Source organism: Apium graveolens, chromosome 11, assembly GCF_009905375.1.
Source record: "Apium graveolens cultivar Ventura chromosome 11, ASM990537v1, whole genome shotgun sequence".
Classification (NCBI taxonomy): Eukaryota; Viridiplantae; Streptophyta; class Magnoliopsida; order Apiales; family Apiaceae; genus Apium; species Apium graveolens.
In genome coordinates, this window is record NC_133657.1 from 45,193,336 (window position 1) to 45,215,015 (window position 21,680).

Here is a 21,680-nt window from a genome sequence, read left to right on the forward strand (position 1 = left end):
TTTCTGAGTTGAAGAACTGGAATTAACCGCTGACATTGCTCAAGTTAAAGAAGCAGTTCAGGAAGAAGAGTAAAGTCTGATAATCACTGAAGCGAGATTGAAAATGCATACTTGATTCCTGTATTTAGATAGTTTTGACATCATCAATTGGAACTTGTCCATATTTCCATAATGAACAAGTTAGGAGAGATTATTAGGAGCAATTGATGATATCAAGCAGAAACTATCAGAAGTTCACTTCAGAACTTATATCAACGGATGATGATGATGTCAACAGATGATGATATCGAAGGATGATGATATCAACGGATGAAGATGTCAACAGATGATGAAATTAGTATTTGTCACATCAGTTGATCTTAGATAAGGAAAAGGAAACAGGAACTCAAGCGGTGAAGGACTTTATCTCAGAAGCAATTATATAGGTTTCCTTCTGTTAGTGTATACTGAAAATATTTATTTGAAGTATGTACATTTATTTTCTGGCCAGTTTATTTGAGAATCATTTGAATGTTTACATGTTGTCTAATATTACATATTGTGAACAATCTAGTATCAAATGGGATACAGAATATTAGATTGTTAAATACGGTTATATAATATAATAAGGTTCACAGCACAGGTGGTGTTGGACAATCCACTGGTATGGCTGTAGTATTATTTAGATTAGTTTATATTGACTAATAAATAATGCTTGTATACTTTGTGTATATTGAATAGGATCAAATTTAGAATTGTTCCCTTAATACTGATTAAGAAGGAGAACTAAGATTCTATGTTATTATTAATGCTTAGGTTCTTAATCCGGAAATAGGAATTGACACGTGTATATTATTTACATGCTTTGATTTATATATGAAATAATTCTTTTGAATTATATCATTATATTTTGGGTGATGGAATTATATACATGGTGGATATTATTTATTGAAGGAATCCATGTCCTGATAATATTCGGGTTAATGATGTCCCCTTGAAAGCTCAAAAAGATTTAATTATGTGAAACCCTGCAGGTGGAATTTATTCTGGCATAATTAAATAAAGGTTGAGTGGATGATCAAGGATAAAAGATATTAATTAAATAAATTATCAATAATTTATTTAATTAATGGACATATGATATTTTAAACATGGGGAATTTAATAAGCAAATAATATTGGAACCGAATTAATTAAATTACGGTATTAGGAAAGGTAGTGCAAATATTAATTCTTTAGTGGATTGAATTAATATTTAATTACATTGGGCTAGGCTCAAGATGTAATTAGAAGACCCAACCTAATTATCCATGGTCCCTATTGTAGCCTATATATATTCTTATTCTTTTCTTGCTTGGAATTGTGTGAAAACATATTGTAGCCACCAAGGAGCAAGAAGAGAGGATAACTTGAGAAGACGGAGGCCACACTTCGCTCAAGGGAATTTGGGAATACAATAGAAGAGCGTGGAATCAACCATTAACAAGGTAATCCTCTTTTCGTAATCTTTATCGTAAAACGTAGTAACACCCTAAGTCCGTGGTTCCCAACAATTGGTATCAGAGCCTGGTAATGGGTTCTACGTTTTATGATATAATGTCCATGTCGTAATTATATATGCGTGTATATAGTGTTTTGCTTGTATTGGTTTTGATGCAGGTTGTAAATCCACTATTATGGCCATGTATATTTTAATTATGTGTTTGGATCCCACGTGGTTTAATCGTGGTTAATTTTTATTTTGGTTTCCACGTGGTTTAATCGTGGTTGTAATTTACACGAGGGTTGATCGTGTTAGAATAGATTTTACAAAATTAGTTTTGTATTAGATCTATTTTTTTTGTAATTGTTCCGGGCATTTTGTAATAGTTATGTGCGATCGGAAATCAATTCCGGTAGTTTTTTGTTCCGCTGTGCGATTACAAGGGGCTGCTGGGGGCGTCGGGGCGCGCTTGGGGCAGATTTTTTTTTGAGAGCTGGATTTTTTTTTCAAGGGCCATAATAGTGGAAAATTTATTTTAATTTTTTCCATTAAATTTTAATTATTACTTTAATTTATTGATTATGTGTGTCGTTAATTATGTGTGTAATTCTTTTAAAATTGCATGTTTAACTTAATTAGGACGACATGGACATAAATTTTATTTATTGCTTTAATTAAATGTTATATGTTGCTAAAATTATGTGTGTATTTTGAATGCATGATTAGACATAATTATAACAACATAGGGCCCCATTTAATTTTAAAATCCTCAATTTTAATAAAAAAAAAATTCTAAGTGGGAGAGGGAATTAATATGAAATTAAATCCCATGGTCTCCATTATTGGTTGTAGGTAATTTAACATAAAGACGAATATAAATTATATATACGTCACCCATCGTGGAATGTAATTTATGGTGTCTAAAATGTTATAGAAATTACTAGAACAAACTTCTTAAATTAATAAATTTTGAAAGGAATAAATACGGATTTTCTTTATTTCTGATTTGGGGCGATTTTGTCAAAAACGGGTTCATCGAACTTGTAATGTTGTGGGTTTTAAGCGAGACCGATGTGACTCCTCCACTACCTGGAAATCAAACCATTGATGAATATTGAATTGAAGTATTCTATTCAAGGCAAAATTACGAATATTGGAAGGTATACACGCCACCCATCGTGGCGTACCAAGATCCATAGATTTCAAATAATTTAAGATTTGATGATGGTATACACTTAGCTATGAAAAATAATATAGTCCACCCCAATGTGGCATATTATTTAGTAATAGGACCGAAGTAACATTTAAACAAAATTAGGTGGTATACATGTCACACATCGTGGCGTACCAGAAGCTTATGGTGTTTATATGTTAGTGCATTAAATTTTAATAATTATTAGAGGAATCAATAGATCTTAATAATTAATGCACCCTTATTTATGTGATGTTTTTATGCATGATTCTCATGATAAAATGGGCTTTAATCCACTATTCACCATACTTAAGGATAACAAACTTACCGGACCTAACTATATTGAATGGAAACGAAATTTGGACATTGTGTTGACTGCTGAGGAGTACAAGTTTTGCACTTATGAACCCAAGCCTGAACAGCCTGCTGCTGATGCTCCTGAAGATGAGAAAGAGTATTATAAACGGTGGATTAAGGCTGATGAGATGTCACGATGTTACATTCTGGCAGCAATGTCGGGTGTTTTGCAGCTTCAGCATCAGTCTATGGCCACTGCTTCGGATATGCTCTTTAATCTCAAGGAACTTTTTGGAGATTAGAATAGGGCTGCTAGGCAAGTAGCCATGAAGGCTTTAATGAACACTCAGATGGCTGAAGGCACACCTGTAAGGGATCATGTTCTCAAGATGATGTCGCATCTGAATGAGATAGAGATCCTTGGTGCTGAACTTGACGGGGAAACCCAGATTGACATTATCCTTATGAGCTTGTCCAAGAGTTTTGAGCAGTTCCGCTTGAATTACAACATAAATAAGAGGCAGTATAGTCTCGCAGAACTGCTGACAGAACTTCAGGCAGCTGAATGATTATTTCAGCAGAGTGTTCAAGTGAATGTGGCTGAGAAAGGTTCTTCCTCTAAACCGAAAGGTATTAAGAAGAAGAAAAAGGCTCAGAAACAGAAAGCTATAAAGGCAGTGGGAGTTGAGGGTGGTGTGAAAAAGCCTAAGGGAAAGTGCTTCAGATGCAAACAGTCAGGTCACTGGAAACAGGAATGTCCTCTTCCTAAGAAGACAAACAATACTAGTATGTCTCTTTCTCTAGTTACAGAAACATTTATAGCGGCTATATCTACGAGCACTTGGTGTGTAGATACAGGAGCCACTGATCATGTTTGTATATCTATGCAGGGGTTCCAACTATCCAGAATGCTTAGAGATGGTGAGATATACGTGTTCATGGGAGATGCTACGAAAGTAGCAGTAGTTGCAGTAGGAGTTATTCATTTATCTTTTGATTCTGATAGGATTTTGGTTTTGAACAATTGTCTTTATGTACCTTCTTTTAGAAGGAATTTAATTTCGGTTTCTAAACTTGCTTTGGATGGTTATAATGTTTGTTTGGATCGTAATGTTTCTATTATGATGAATAAACGAATTATATGTTCTGGTACATTGCAAGACAATTTGTATATAATTAATCCTAGTCAACCTGCACTGCAACTGCAATTTAGGGAATTGAACAACACATCTTCTAACTCTACTAAAAGAAAGGAACCTTCTAGTTTGAACCAAACATATCTTTGGCACTTGAGATTAGGTCATATTAACTTGAGGAGGATTCAAAGACTGGTAGTAGACGGGCCTTTAAGCTCATTGGCAGTGGAGCCATTTCCAGTTTGTGAATCCTGCTTGGAAGGTAAAATGACTAATAGGCCTTTCAAGGCAAAAGGGAATAGAGCCAAACAACTGTTAGAATTGGTTCACTCTGATTTATGTGGACCCATGAATATCCAAGAAAGAGATGGTTATGAATATTTTGTCACTTTCATTGATGATTATTCTAGATATGGGTACGTTTATTTGTTGCACCGTAAGTCTGAGTGCTTTCATAAGTTCAAAGAGTACAAAGCTAAAATGGAGAAGCGACTTAATAAAAGTATCAAGTCACTACGATCAGATCGTGGTGGCGAATACTTGCTTGGAGAATTTAGGGAATATTTATCAGAAAATGGGATAGAATCCCAGTTAACTGCACCAGGCACACCCCAGCAGAATGGTGTAGCAGAGAGAAGGAACCGAACTCTTTTAGAGAGTGTTAGATCAATGATGAGTTATTCGGATTTACCCAAGTCATTTTGGGGACATGCCTTAGAGACAACAGCTTATCTTCTGAACTTAGTACCTTCTAAGTCGGTTCCTAAAACCCCCTTAGAATTGTGGACCGGGGATAAACCGAGTCTAAGACATATTCGAATATGGGGTTGTCCAGCACATGTGCTGAACAAGAACGCGACTAAGTTAGAATCTCGTATAGAAGTAAGGTTGTTTGTAGGCTACCCCATGGGAATGAAAGGATATTTATTTTATAGTCCGAATAATCGGGATGTCATTGTTAGCACCAATGCAAGATTCTTGGAGGAGGACTATATAATGAATCACAAACCCATGAGTAGTGTCATTTTAGAGGAACTAGTGGGAGGGACAAATAATACCCATGAAGCTGTAGTACAAGTAGAACAACCACAACATAATGTACAACCTGTCACTAATACCGCACCAATGCCTCGTCGTAGTGGGAGGGTTGTTCAACAGCCTGATAGATTCATGTTTTTGGGAGAGTCTTCAGACTTGGTCCCTGGTGAACATGATGATGATCCCCGTACATACGAAGAGGCAGTACAAGACAAAGATGCAGATCTTTGGCAAAAGGCGATGGAATCTGAGATAGGATCAATGTATTCTAATCAGGTCTGGGAGCTCGTGGAACCACTTAAAGGTATAAAACCTATTCGATGTAAGTGGATCTACAAGAAAAAGAGGGGATTAGATAAAAAGGTGAAAGCCTGGAAAGCAAGACTTGTTGCGAAAGGGTATACTCAGAAAGAAGGTATCGATTATGAGGAAACCTTTTCACCGATAGTCATGCTTAAGTCAATCCGTATTCTTTTATCTATAGCAGCTCATCTCGATTATGAGATTTGGCAAATGGATGTCAAGACAGCTTTTCTTAATGGAAGTCTTGAAGAAACCATTTATATGCAGCAACCAAAAGGATTCATTAAGGAAGGCCAAGAGCATCTGGTATGTAAGCTTAAGAGGTCTATTTATGGACTTAAACAAGCTTCTAGAGACTAGAATATTCATTTTGATCAGGCAGTCCAGTCATATAGATTTGATCAAAGTCCAAGCGAATCGTGTGTGTATAAGAGAAGTGAAGGTAATGCAGTGGTTTTTCTAGTACTATATGTAGATGATATTTTACTCATTGGAAACAATGTTGAGATGTTGTCATCAGTAAAGGCATGGTTGTTCAAACAATTTGACATAAAGGACTTAGGTGAAGCGGCATACATCCTTGGGATCAAAGTTATAAGGGATCGCAAGAAAAGGATGTTGGCTTTATCTCAAGAGCCCTACATTGATGAAGTATTAGCTCGTTTTAACATGCAGAACTCCAAGAAAGGTTTTTTACCTTTTAAGCATGGAGTTGCTGTATCTAAGAAGCAGTGTCCTTCGACACCTAAGGATATAGAGAGCATGAAAGTAGTTCCTTATGCTTCAGCATGTGGAAGCTTAATGTATGCTATGATGTTATGTACGAGGCCTGACATCTGCTTTGCTGTAGGCATGGTTAGTAGATATCAGTTGAACCCAGGTCAGGAACATTGGAGTGCAGTAAGAACTATACTCAAGTACCTGAGAAGGACTAAGGAGTATATGTTAATTTACAAGGCCTCAGATCTATTTCCTTTGGGATATACTGATTCAGATTTCCAATCAGATAGGGATAAGAGGAAATCAACCTCGGGATATGTTTTTACTTTGGGAGGTGGAGCCGTTATATGGAGGAGTGTAAAGCAGAAATGCATTGCAGACTCCACCATAGAGGCCGAGTACGTGGCGGCCTCTGAGGCTGCGAAGGAGGCTGTATGGTTCAGGAACTTCCTTTTGGACTTAGATGTGGTACCTAATTTGCCTAGGAGCTTGACGGTGTATTGTGATAACACTGATGCTGTGGCAAATTCAAAGGAACCGCGAGACCACAAAGCAGCTAAACATATTGAACGTAAGTATTATCTCATACGAGGAATCGTAAATCGAGGGGATATAGTTGTGGCTCACATATCATCAGAAGACAACCGAGCAGATCCTTTCACAAAGAGCTTGCCAACCAAGGTTTTTGACAAGCATGTGGAAGCGATAGGAGTCAGATGGATGGACACATAGATTTTTATGTAATAGTGGATTAAATAAACACTGATGTACACATAGAATATTTTGAGTATAAGTGGGAGATTGTTAGTGTATACTGAAAATATTTATTTGAAGTATGTACATTTATTTCTGGCCAGTTTATTTGAGAATCATTTGAATATTTACATGTTGTCTAATATTATATATTGTGAACAATCTAGTATCAAATGGGATACAGAATATTAGATTGTTAAATGCGGTTATATAATATAATAAGGTTCACAGCACAGGTGGTGTTGGACAATCCACTGGTATGGCTGTAGTATTATTTAGATTAGTTTATATTGACTAATAAATAATGCTAGTATACTTTGTGTATATTGAACATGATCAAATTTAGAATTGTTCCCTTAGTACTGATTAAGAAGGAGAACTAAGATTCTATGTTATTATTAATGCTTAGGTTCTTAATCCGGAAATAGTAATTGACACGTGTATATTATTTACATGCTTTGATTTATATATGAAATAATTCTTTTGAATTATATCATTATATTTTGGGTGATGGAATTATATACATGGTGGATATTATTTATTGAAGGAATCCATGTCCTGATAATATTCGGGTTAATGATGTCCCCTTGAAAGCTCAAAAAGATTTAATTATGTGAAACCCTGCAGGTGGAATTTATTCTGGTATAATTAAATAAAGGTTGAGTGGATGATCAAGGATAAAAGATATTAATTAAATAAATTATCAGTAATTTATTTAATTAATGGACATATGATATTTTAAACATGGGGAATTTAATAAGCAAATAATATTGGAACCGAATTAATTAAATTACGGTATTAGGAAAGGTAGTGCAAATATTAATTCTTTAGTGGATTGAATTAATATTTAATTACATTGGGCTAGGCTCAAGATGTAATTAGAAGGCCCAACCTAATTATCCATGGTCCCTATTGTAGCCTATATATATTCTTATTCTCTTCTTGCTTGGAATTGTGTGAAAACATATTGTAGCCACCAAGGAGTAAGAAGAGAGGATAACTTGAGAAGACGGAGGCCACACTTCGCTCAAGGGAATTTGGGAATACAATAGAAGAGCGTGAAATCAACCATTAACAAGGTAATCCTCTTTTCGTAATCTTTATCGTAAAACGTAGTAACACCCTAAGTCCGTGGTTCCCAACACCTTCTTGTTGATAGAATAGGATTCCTTATACATTGTGTAGTTGTGCTCTATATAAAGCAAAGATTAGGTTCATGTTATATGCATTGCGACATTGTTATATCTTTCGCATAACCTAGCAGCTCTCAAGGATAATTGTTCATCATTTTGAGAGAGTATATTTGTAATAAGTTTTTATCAGTTAATATGAAAATTGTTGATTCTGTTGAAACTTTGTCAAATAGATTGTATTAACTGTATTCACCCCCCTTATAGTTGATTAAGGGCCTAACATATAGATTCAGAAACCCTTTCCATAGGAATGAAAGGTCCATTTTTGAGAATATGAATGTATATAGGGTTGGTCATCCTTATAAACATCATCATTTTCTTTTTCCATAGTGTGTAGTTGATCTTGTGAAAGGCATATATCTTGATACTGCTTCATTTTTTAATACTCATTCTTCCAAGATCTTTATCTATTTTTTTCAGATTCTGTGATACCATTTGTTAGATATAGAATGCAAAGAAATGTAACACGGAGGGCGGGGGGGGGGGGGGAGTGAATGCATTTCTTGGATTTTACTTGGCTATCAAAACTATTTGGATTGTGGTTGAACAAAGCAGTTAAGAAATGAAGAGGTACTATGTTTAACAGTAATCACACAAAACACAATATATTAAAAACTCACTTAATTGTACTAATTGAGTTTGTCTTGCTACAAATCTTTGTTGAAGATGTGGAGATGTTGAAGATTATTGCTAGGTACTTGAAGAATGTTAAAGCCATGCTACCTAGAACTCAGATCAATACAAAAGATAATTTGGATGACGATGAGCAGAAGAAAGATGAGCATAAATCTTCTAGCTCAAATCCAAGTCATTCTAGAAAAATAATCGATAGCCAGGTGGACGATAAAAAAAAGATAAAGGAGGAGATGAAAGGGAATGATGAAGGCAAGAAAAAGAAAAGAGATGGAGAAGATGGGAAGAAGACTCAGAATGCTCCATAAATTCAAATATCAAACATTCTACCAATCCAAACACAAAAGCCTAGCCAAGATACATCTCTAGTAATCCAAACCCCTAAACCTAAGTACTTTTACAAGCCAACTGCAAATTCTCTACTCAAAATCCCTATCACAGCTAGCCAAACCTCACTAAAGAAAATATCTAAACCACCTACATTCAGACCTCCAACTAGAACTCACTTCAAGAATGCAGGAAAAAAGCCAAGAAAAATTCTAGCTGAAGCTGGTGCACTTTGGAATTATTTCAGTCAAGATGACTTTCTACCAATTTCTGAAAGCATATCAGATGATGATTATCACAAACAGTTAGCTGAGGAGATAATCAAAGTCTGTGTTACTACTTTAGGAGAAGTCATGATCTATTACAAAGATGATACCTTCATTTTGCTGAATAAAGAAGTTATTGAGACATTTTCAACTGCAGAACTGGAGAGAGTAATAAGTTTGATGAATGCAAGGGACTCCTTTACAAGGATGAGGAATGTTGTGTTGGTTGAGAGGTTAAGAAAGAGAAATATAAGGCATGCAAGGGAAAAGGCTGAAAGGGAGGGAAGTGAAAGAAAATATGCTAAGGAGAATGAAATGTTTGAACAAAGCTCTAATGAATTGAAGGCAAGGGGGTTGAGTAGGGTGTCTACAAATAGTGTATTTCTGAATATAAAGACTCATAGATTATCAAGGTACATAATCAACCTGATTGATAGTTACTCATTAGAAGAATGTCTCAAACTGGTGGAAGCTCTAAGATGAACCGATATTATTGAAGAACTTGAAATCTTAGTCAAACTCAAGGATCTAATTAGAAAAGAATCTGGTTATGTGGAGTTCAGATAAGTCATGTAATTTAAGTCCAAATGTAACTGCAAGAATATATAAAGATTGTACTGTGTAAATTTTTTTGTTTTACTTTTATTTGATTTTATCTTGGGGTTAGCCTTATTATCAAGAATGAATTTGTGACAAGTAATCTTCTCACAAATTGGGGGAGATTATTGTGCAAGACATGTCTGTACAAAACAAGACTAAGTAACATTGACAACTTTAAGGATAAGTTGTATGATAATCTAATTTTTGTATTATGTAACTATATTACTTGAGTCTGTAAAAATGTGTTAGATATTGAATGCAAAGAAATGTAATACATGGGGGGTGAATGTGTTTCTTAGATTTTACTTGGATATCAAAAATATTTGGACTATGGTTGAACAAAGTAGTCAAGAAATTTAGAGATATTATGTTTAACAATAATCACACAAAACCTTAATTTTATTAATTAATTTTGTCTTGCTACAAATATGTGTTCTTAGAAATAAGAACTCAGCTACTATCTTAAGAGAATACAAGATTTTTCTATATCTGTTTGTACCACTAAACGAAGGACACGTGCATGCTTTATAGACTAGCAACATGGGTTTACAAAACTTGCACTAAAATGTACTAAACCAATTTCTAAATCAACCTTATCTATTTCCTTTTCTGGTGTTAGCAAATCTGTTGTAATCACCCCAATTTTTGTAATCATGATGATTAGTAAATTTTGCTGACTTTCTTGATTAATGAAAATTATCAGACCACCCTATATATGGGTTCTATTATGGAAATTATGAGATCATATTATTACTCCGTAATATAAATGAGTATATAAACGTTGTCAGAATTCGAATTCGAACACTTTGATTTTTTCCCGAAAACCCACTAGACATCGAAAGAATTAGTATAAGATAACATGTTTAAAAGGAATTCAATTCAAGGATTATAACAGAGGACCATTAAAGGAATATAAGATAGTAAAAAGGACTTAGGGAAACCCTAATAATAAGATCCCTTAAATGATAAACGAGAACGAGAGTTAAGCGAATCGTAAATCAAATAAGCGACTAAGGATCAAGCTTATGCAAATAACAAGGAGATTAGCCAAACAACTAAGCACTAATTAAGGGATTAGGGAGGATGACATCATCCAACTATAAGGATTGGACAAGTGTCCTTGTGATGATGTAATCAAGTTGAGATCATCACTTTATTAAAACAAAAGCGAGATATTTTGCAAGGTTGATTTACAACCAAGTATTTCACTTTCATTTCACAAAGAACCAACCAAGAAAACATTTCATTTCTATTCCCCATTTCAAGCTCTTGCTCTCGGCTTTTTTTGTAAAAAAAGTAAAGTCCAAGCTCCACCCCTTACTATTTTACAAGGTAATTATCTTAGCTTCTCCTTGGTTATTTACATGCTTCCTAGAAGTTTAAGCTTCAAATTCCGTTCCTAGCTTTAATAATAATTCATCCAAGAAGATGATGAATAGTGTTTTCAAGAAACTAATCTTGATTTCTTGATTTTAATGACAAGATCAAGGTTGTTTAGGAGTATATCAAGGCCCCTAGACCTTTCAAGGCTTTTGCATTGTTTCAAAGCTTCGAGGAAGGTTTAAATCTTCAATCCCTTAGTATTAAGTGAACTAGTTTGAGTTATTATGATGATTGGATGATGGATTAAGTGTAGTAGTTGTATAAGCATGTTTAGATCTTTGTTGTTAAGTGTTTTTGTTGATTATTGGAGTTAAGAGTGGTACTTGTTGTTCTTGATGATTATTGTCTTGATTTGACTTAGATTCATGGTACAATGTTGGTTTATGAGTGATATTGTCTTGTGGTGTGTTGTGGTTGAATTTCGGTGGTTTGGTGTTATTTTGACATGTTACAAATTTGGGAATCTCTAAAAGTATAGCCGTCGTAATGCCCATTTTTCTAGAATCTGTTTCTGTTCTTAACTTTTGGACCCAAATACCCACTGTTAAAAACTCGCCATTGCCATGCTTTGATGGATTATGGTTTAAGCTTAGTTTTGATATGTAGATCATTTTAATCCGATTTACGGTGTAGGAGAAACAACCATTTTAAGTAACGGCGTTTCGCGAGCGAACCCCCACCCCTCGAGTAACTTTAAGACCATGTTTAAGGCCGCTAAAAGACTAACTAGAACACAAAACAATTATTTAAGTTACTTAGGAAGTTATTAAATTCCTCGCGAAATATTCGCCTTAAATTGTTTAATGATTAATTTTATAAAAATGGTGGAGCCGAGGGTACGCGAGCGACTAATGAAACCTTTAAGCGTGAAAGCGAGCGTTGGGTATGTGGAGTAAGGTCAAGTTTCTTAAGTCACCGAGGATTGATTCCGGCTTATGTTGTTTTTTATAGATTACCGGACCCACCCTAAGATCATTTCCACCTCAGGACACTTAGGCAAGTTTTCTACCCGTATTACTATTGTTGTGATGATATATGTATATGCATTATCTTGAGATAATTGCATAAGTATTGTTAACAAAATCTTGCGATATATATATATTATATGTATGTGTGTGTGTGCATGCATGTTTTGAAATCGTTATATTTCATTATCAAATACAATTGCTTTAAAGTAGCGCTTGTATAATACATATGCTAGTATTTCATGATATTTTCCGTATCCCTTTATAGTAAGGCATACAAGTTGAACACTTTACCTAAACTAGAAGGCAATGTTCCCGAGTATATTATATATAGTTTTCAAAATTATTAATCGAATAATATTTATTCGATAGTTTTAAATTATAAGTGAATATTATTTTATGAATATTCATTTAAGATTTTATTTTACGATCATAAATTATTCTTAATTATTTGAATAAAGATTCTACTTATGAACTTATTTTATTCTATTAAATGAATATTAGTTTTGAATATCCATTCGAGGACTTATAACTCCGCTTATTTTATTAAATAATATTATGTATTTCCTTAAAGAATAATGTTTCGATATTCGTCTAATAATTTGGAAAAGGATTGATATTATTTAAATCACCCTTACTTTAAATATTTCCAAAGCTTATTTTCGAACTTATCAAAATCACTTTCAAAAGTATAGAGAGGACCCCAAACTCCATTTTTAAGTTTAAATCTTCCTTATGAAGGGTATTTAAATATTCGCTCAAAAATAGGTTACCTGCTCAGTGTATTATTTTGATATTCGTAACAAAGTTGCTGAATAGATAAAGAAGTTTTTGATTACTTACACGATATTCGGGAAGTAAATTCTTGGAATAAGTTTAACCCGGTAATGAGAATCGCTTGATGAATACTTGTAAGTTTCCCTTTTCCAACTAGATACGGATTCTTGGTGGAGTCTTATCACCAAGTATCTATTTTGGGAAAAAGGGAGACGAGCTTTACGTTTCAGGGTGCCTATCAATGAGCTAATATATGCTTGGGGAATGATGATTAACTTCAAATTCCTATTATAAAGATAAGTTTCTTCACGGGACTGGAAATGCCCGATACCTAATGTGTCGGGATAAGTGTAAGAGGTTGTGGGACAGTCCATCAATGCATAGAAAGCTGTGGGACAGTCCAGCATAATACCCTCATGCGGCCAGGGTGATGACCGGAAGAAAATTCGTCCTTCGACTATTAATAAAGTCAAATGATTGATACATTGCCTGATCAGCAAGGTATCATGGTTTATTCCAGAGGTTCCCTTCTTTCTTCAAAATTTAACTTGTCCGTATTAAAATTCCATTGGATTATTTATCAAAAGAGTTGTCATTGTTTGGGTACTCGCACTTAAATAGTGCTTTGAACATTTCTAATTATATAATACTATTATTATATATGTTCAAACTGTGAAAAGGTTTGATCTTGAATCACCTTGTAACTTCATCTATGAGATGAATTTTTGAAAACTAATTATATGTGGAATAGTAGTAGTCCAAGTAGTTTTCCTGAAAAGATATATAAGTATATTGAAGTATCTTTTAACTTCATCATTTAAACTTATATTTGGTAAATGATAATCTTATGCATAACAAAGATTTTCAGGAAAACCATACTTCGCAATATTAATCATAATATACATGTTATTTTGGTGAGTTATTTTGCTCACCCTTGCTTCATTTCTTCATGACACAACAACAGTTAGGAAAGATGGTCAGACTTAAGCAGACCCACCGCAAGAGCGTGGGAAGCGTTTCGCGTGTTGGGATTCGTGGCACAAACGCAGGATCCCTGCAAAATAAGACATTTAATTCGGAGATTAGATGTTTACCTTAAATAAAGATTTCCTTCTGATTGTAATGGAAGTTCTGATCTTGATAAACCACAACAGCCCTCCTTGCGAAGATCTGCACTCCAAGATATCCACACGAACTTCCGATCGTCCAACGATCACCGGAGCCGGTACTAACCGATTTGGTTGCCTCTTCCTCTCTCTCTTTCTGACTAGCCTCTCTAAGATGTAGAGCAGCTAGGTTTTTTCTCAAAAACGTGATGTGACTTGTAACCCTAAAAATATACATCTTAATGTATATATAGGGGAGAGGATTAAGGCCTAACAATAAACCTAATGGGCTTCTGAAAAATGACCCATTCTGATTTCGGGTTTATATTACTATTAAATTCGAATTCTAATATATATACAATTAATATCAAGAGGCTAAATCCCATATTGATCATTCATATTTCTCATACGATTCATAATATATCCAATGTCTACTTTTATTATTACCCGGTCAAGGATAACTTTCAATAGTATCAAAGTATATTAATTCTCGTATAGAAATATAATGACTTCAGGTCTATGGACCAATACATCATTATCACTATGAGATTAACTTATAACACTATAAACATGTAGTATCTCACAGCGGGTCAATCCAGCACCATGTATCTAATACATGTGCATGTGTTTTGACTTTAGTATCACCATACCAATGATCAATGAGATGTGATCATCAGTCAACAAATGCACTAGTATCAATGTATTTATTATCATCCCTTAACAATAATACTTGACTAGGGGCCTTTAGAAATATCAATATTATTCTCATAATCTCATTTGTAAGTCACATACTTAGAGATATAGATTTACATATCTTATTTCAAGGACATTTATTAATCTAACATTTTATCGCATAAAATAAATATATAATAAATTACTTAAGAATAATCCATAGAATCATAACTAATAATCCAAATGTCTCATAACATAAACATAATAGTATTGTCTTTAGGGCACACAACTAACAATCTCCCACTTGCACTAGAGTCAATCACCCATGTATCCAATACCCATGGAACTAGTATGATCTTCGTGCTTTTGCTGTGACAAAGCCTTAGTCAGTAGGTCTGCAATATTATCATCAGTATGCACTTTACATATATGTATATATCCTCTTTCGTTAATCTCTCGAAGAAGGTGGTATCTCCTAACTATATGCTTTTCCCAGGAATGGGACCTTGGTTTTCTAGCCTGGGCGATGGCTCCATTATTATCACAGTAAAGATCAACTAGATCAGTAATCGATGGAACCACACCAAGTGCCGTTATAAATTTCCGTATCCAAACAGTCTCCTTGGCTGCTTCACTGACAGCAATATACTCAGCTTCCATTGTAGAATTGGCTACTCTTTTACTTTGAACTCTTTCAGCTTATAGCACCTCCATTAAGGCAAAATACAAAACCTGACTGTGATACTGAATCGTCTCTGTCTGTCTGGAAGCTAGCATCAGTGTAACCCTTTACACACTACTAGAAATTTGTTAATAGACATCACCCCTTTAATATCGGTCGCCTACACCACCAATGTAAATCCTATTATCAACATCGACCATTTCAAAATCAATTTTATGACTATTCAGGAATCACTTTATAATACAACCGTTTTCTTAACTAAGCTCTAAAATATTTAAGTGCGCGCCCGCTTCCGTTCACAATTTCCCATCTAAGTTATTAGTTTCCCCCTTCCCAAATCTTCCCCCTTAGTCAATTTTTCATTTCCCCCAAAATACACTCAGATCAGACTTGAGAGTTAAAAACTAAATAACACTAAAAAATTAAAACCTAAAAACTCACGCACACAACTCTCACCCCTTTCTCACATCTCTCATCCGCCTCTCTCTCTCAAGAACCCTAAATCTAACACATCTCTCTCTCTCGACCCATACACACCCTAATATCTCTCCTTAAATTAAACTATTGCTCTAATATATAGCTATAATAGTCTATATATCAAGTTGCTAAATGAATTTGTTTGAACCTGCATGTCTAATTGTGCGACTTGATTTCTTGAAGTTGATTTCAAATTTCTCGAATTGGGTATGTGGTTAAGCAGTTCAAATGGTTTGTAGGTGTGATTTTGAGTTTAAACCCTAATTTAGTTCGATATAGTTTCGAACTGGGGATTTTAAACTTGTATCCCTATTTTTTGTAAGATTTGTAATTTTTTGTACAAAAACTTGTAAATCAAACTTCCTGATATTTGATAATCAAGATCTATAAAGTATTTCAGCCTTGGAAAAATATGTTGAGACCAATTTTAGAAAATTTGATATTCTGGAAATCCCTTTTTATTGTAATTTGTTCATAATAATTTCTCAAACAATTTCTCATACTTATTGAATCTCATCTAATGCAAGTGCATAATGCAGCCTTGTTGTGAATATGTTGTGTACTTGATGATCACTTAAACAAAACATCTAAGTAGATTTTACTTAGTGAAATAATGTAGCACTCGACGGATAAGAATTATAGTCCCGACGGATAACTCATTATAGTCCCGATGGATGATTAACTTCCATCGAGTGAGTAGCTTATGTAATAATAAGTTTGTAGCACAGTGATGTATGCACCTTTGTATAGAATCTGTAGTAGCATATAAGTCATGTTGACTTTAACTAGATATGCAGAATAGGTTGATTAATTGTACATAAGTAATGTCTTGTAATTCTGTATAAGTGAAATGAAGTCAAGTGCCAAAATAGCTACCAACGGATGATTAACAAAACCTTCGATGGATGATCAAATGACTATCAACGGATGTTTAACATAGCAGTCGATGGATGATCAATCAAGTCATCGATGGATGATCTGAAAGTCGACGGATTATCATATCAAGAATTCAAACATCAGTTGAACAGTGAAAGCTGATACACAGCCATCGAGTTGGATACAAACACATTGTGGAAGCCCATTAACTGGGTAATAGAGGACAAAAAGCAGCAAAGATTAAGACTGTTAGATTCTATATTTGTTCAGTCTTTTTGACTTTGTAATCTTGTTATTATATAAACCAAGAGAGTAGCAAATAGAAAAATAACTGAGATAGTTGAGAAACACAAAAACAGAGAGATCTTTGTAAGCTTAATCTTTAGCATTTCCTATTTTTTCAGCAGTTCAATTTGTAAGCAGCTGTGGGCATTTCTGCACACAGAGTCCTCTCGATATATTATATATATCTCTGCTGGAATTGTTTAAATCCACCAGAAAGTTTTTAATGACTCTTGTTTTTAATTACATGTGTTTTGATTCATTCAAGTTTATATTCCGCATTGTGCTAATCAAAACAAATATATCAATAATCGAGTTGAACATTTTTATTTCAAGAAAAAGGTTCAAGAATTCCATTCAACCCCCCTTCTGTAATTCTTGCTTCATTGTTAAGGGACTAACAATTGGTATCAGAGCAAGCTCTTAATCTACAAAGAGTTTAAAGATCAAAACAATTCAGCAAGATGAACAAGAAAGATGTTGGAGTCAAGATTCCTTTTCTTGATAAAGATAATTACCATCATTGGAAGGTAAAGATGCATCTTCACATGCTCTCTCAAGATGAGGCCTATGTGGACTGCATAGAAAGAGGCCCTCATGTTCCAATGAGAGCTGCAACTGGAAATAAGCCATTTGTTCCAAAGCCAAGGCATGAATGGTCTAATCCTGACATTGAATAAGTCAGGAAAGATAAAAAGGCCATGAACATTCTGTTCAATGGTGTTGATGCAGACATGTTTGATAACATCATCAACTGCAAGACTGCCAAGGAAGTTTGGGACACAATACAGATAATCTGTGATGGTACTGAGCAAGTAAGAGAAAATAAAATGCAGCTCCTGATTCAGCAATATGAGCATTTTCACAATGAAGAAAGTGAATCACACACTGACATTTTTAGTAGATTCCAAAAAGTACTAAATGCTCTTAAGTTGCATGGAAGAGTCTATCAGACTAAAGACTCCAACCTGAAATTTCTCAGATCTCTTCCAAAGGAATGGAGACCAATGACAGTCTCATTGAGAAACTCACAGGATTATAAAGATTTTACTTTAGAGAGACTGTATGGTATTCTGAAAACCTATGAGCTTGAGATAGAGCAGGATGAAAGAATGGAGAGAGGAAAGAAGAAAGGAGGATCCATTGCACTAGTTGTTGATCTGGAAAAGGAGAAGGAAGTGAAGATGGAAGTTGTGGAATCAACTTCAAAGGTCTGTGAAAGCAAGGGTAAGGGGCTAGCTACAGAAAATGAAGATTCATTGAGCCAAGATGAGATGGAGGACATTGATGAGCACCTAGCATTCCTTTCAAGAAGATTTTCCAAGCTCAAGTTCAAAAAGAACTTTGGAGCAGCCAAGCGAAATAGAAATATGGTGGATAAGTCAAAATTCAAATGTTTCAAATGTGGCTTGGCAGGGCATTTTGCAAATGAGTGTAGAAAGTCAGATTCCAGTAAGAAAAGATTTGAGTAGATTACAAGCAAAAATACTTTAATCTACTCAAACAAAAGGAAAGGGTTTTTATTACACAAGAGAATGACTGGGCAGCTGATGGCTTGGATGAAGATGAAGATGTCAGCTATGTCAATCTAGCCCTTATGGCCAAGTCTGATGAAACAGAGACAAGTTCCTCAAGCAATCAGGTAATCACTACAAACCTTACACATTTATCTAAAGGTGAGTGTAATGATGCCATAAATGACATGTCTACAGAATTGTATCATTTGCGTGTTACACTTAAGTCCCTCACTAAAGTAAATGCTAAAATCAAAGAAAATAACTTGTTTTTAAGTGAGAGGAATAATGTGCTTGAGTCTCAGTTTGTTGAGTTTGAAAAACTAAAAATTGAGTGTAGGATTGCCAAGGAGGAATTAACTGAGTCCTTGAAAAAGGAAGAAATTTTAAAGAAGCAGCTCGATCGTGAACAAGAGGTGATTAAAGCATGGAAAACATCCAGAGATGTTCATGCTCAAATCACCAAGGTTCAAGGAATTGAGTCTTTTTGTGATGAAGCCTGGAAAAAGAATAAGGTGAAACTAGAACCTATTTTTGGTAGATGGGTTGCTGACAGATGTAGACTCGACGGATGATGAGGACTATCCGTCGGATAACAAAAAGTGTTATCCGTTGAATGATAAAAATCCCCATCCGTCGGCTGTAAGCAAACCCATTAGCAAAGCCAAATTAACCAAGCTAAATGATAAGTATGGGTCTGTTTCCAAGAACTTTGTTTCAGGAGAGTCAAGTCATGCTAAGAAAGGGAAAAAGGCTAATGTTGGTCACATGACTGTCAAACAGTTAAGTGACAGACTTGAGAAGATAGAGGTAAAAACAGAGACTAAAAAGAAAAACAATAGGAATGGTAAAGTAGGGATTAACAAACACAATAACTACACACCTGATAAATATGCTCCTAGAAAAATCTGTGTCAAGTGTGGTAGTGTAAATTATTTATCAGTTAATTGCAAATCTGCCATGCCTACTCCCATGTATGTTCAGCCTCAATTTCCTAACATGAATGCCATGCCTCCCATGCCTGTTAATGCTATGCCTACACAGAATATGAATGCACAGTTTGCTAATATGCTATTTGCACCTAATCCATATTATGTTGCATACAATATACCTCAAATGCCATTTAGAATGCCTTACTGGAATAAAATGTTTGCACCAAGCATGCCATTTCCTGTTAGCCATAACATGCATGATAATTCTGTTGCATCTAGTGGTTTCAAAGGCCCAACCCAAATGACTAAGGAAGAATCTGAAATTCCTAAGTCAAATGAGTTAAGACCTAAGAAACAGAAGAAGAAAGCTAACAAGGCAGGACCCAAGGAAACTTGGGTACCAAAATCAACTTGATTTGATTTTGATGTGTGCAGGGAAACAGAAGGAATCTTTGGTGCTTGGATAGTGGTTGTTCAAGACACACGACTGGTGATTCTACCCTGCTCACAGAGTTTAAGGAGACAGCTGGCCCAAGTATTACTTTTGGAGATGACAACAAAGGATATACTATGGGATATGGCTTGATTTTAAAGGATAATGTCATCATTGAAGAGGCTGCCTTAGTGGATGGTCTCAAACACAATCTGTTAAGTATCAGCCAGCTTTGTGACAAAGGCAACTCAGTAACCTTCAACAAAGAAGCCTGTGTTGTGACTAACAATCAAAACAACAAAGTGGTTCTCACTGGTGTGAGAAGAGGAAATGTGTATCTAGCTGACTTCAACTCAACTAAAGCAGAATCTGTAACTTGTCTTCTCAGTAAAGCAAGTCAAGATGAAAGTTGGCTATGGCACAAGAAGCTATCCCATTTAAACTTCAAGACCATGAATGAGCTGGTAAAGAAAGAGCTAGTTAGAGGCATTCCTCTAGTGGAGTTTACAAAGGATGGACTGTGTGATGCCTGCCAAAAAGGGAAGCAGATCAAAGCATCATTCAGGAAGAAACTTGATTCAGCAATTGAAGAGCCTCTGCAACTCCTTCACATGGATTTGTTTGGACCAGTCAATGTATTGTCAATTTCAAAGAAAAGATTTTGCCTAGTAATTGTAGATGATTTCTCAAAGTTCTCTTGGACATATTTCCTAAAGTCTAAAGATGAGGCTAGTGAAATCATCATCAATCACATAAGGCAAGTTAACAATCATCCTGATTTCAAAGTTAGAAGAATCAGGAGTGACAATGGAACTGAGTTCAAGAACTATGTCATGAAAGCATTTTGTGAGGAAAATGGGATCTTGCATGAGTTTTCAGCAGCAAGGACTCCACAACAGAATAGAGTAGTGGAAAGAAAGAATAGATCTCTTATTGAAGCTGCAAGGACAATGCTTGAAGAATCAAAATTACCAACTTATTTCTGGGCTGAAGCTGTAAACACTGCATGCTACACTCAGAATATCTCTCTGATTAATCAAGCAAGATGCATGACTCCTTATCAATTGTTCAAGAACAATAAGCCAATTCTAAACTTTCTTCATGTCTTTGGCTGTAAATGCTATATTCTGAGAAATCAAACTGATCAAAATGGGAAGTTTGATGCTAAAGCAGATGAAGGAATTTTTGTTGGATATGCTGTTGATAAAGCATATAGAGTCTACAATCTAAGAACCAACATTGTTGTTGAATCTATACATGTTGTCTTTGATGATAAAAAGATTGAAGGACTAAAAGATGGAGATTACCATGAGAACCTCAAATTCGGCAATGTTGAGATGGTCACTAATGAAAGTGATGATGAGAGTGATCAAGAAACAATGTCTAAGGATAATGCAGAAAAATCTAGCACCAATGAAGCACATAACTCAACATCCGTTGAGTTACATAATGCTTCATCCGTCGGAAGGCAATCTGTGTTATCCGTCGGAAGACAACCTGCCTCATCCGTCGGTACTCAAAATTCACCATCCGTCGGGTTATCTAAAGGAGCAGGAAATCAAGGAAGGTCACCCATAGAAAGTACCCCTTTCTCAAATCAAAGATCCACAAACTCAGGGGGAGTGTAACACCCCCAGATCCGGGGTCGGGGATCCGGGTCGT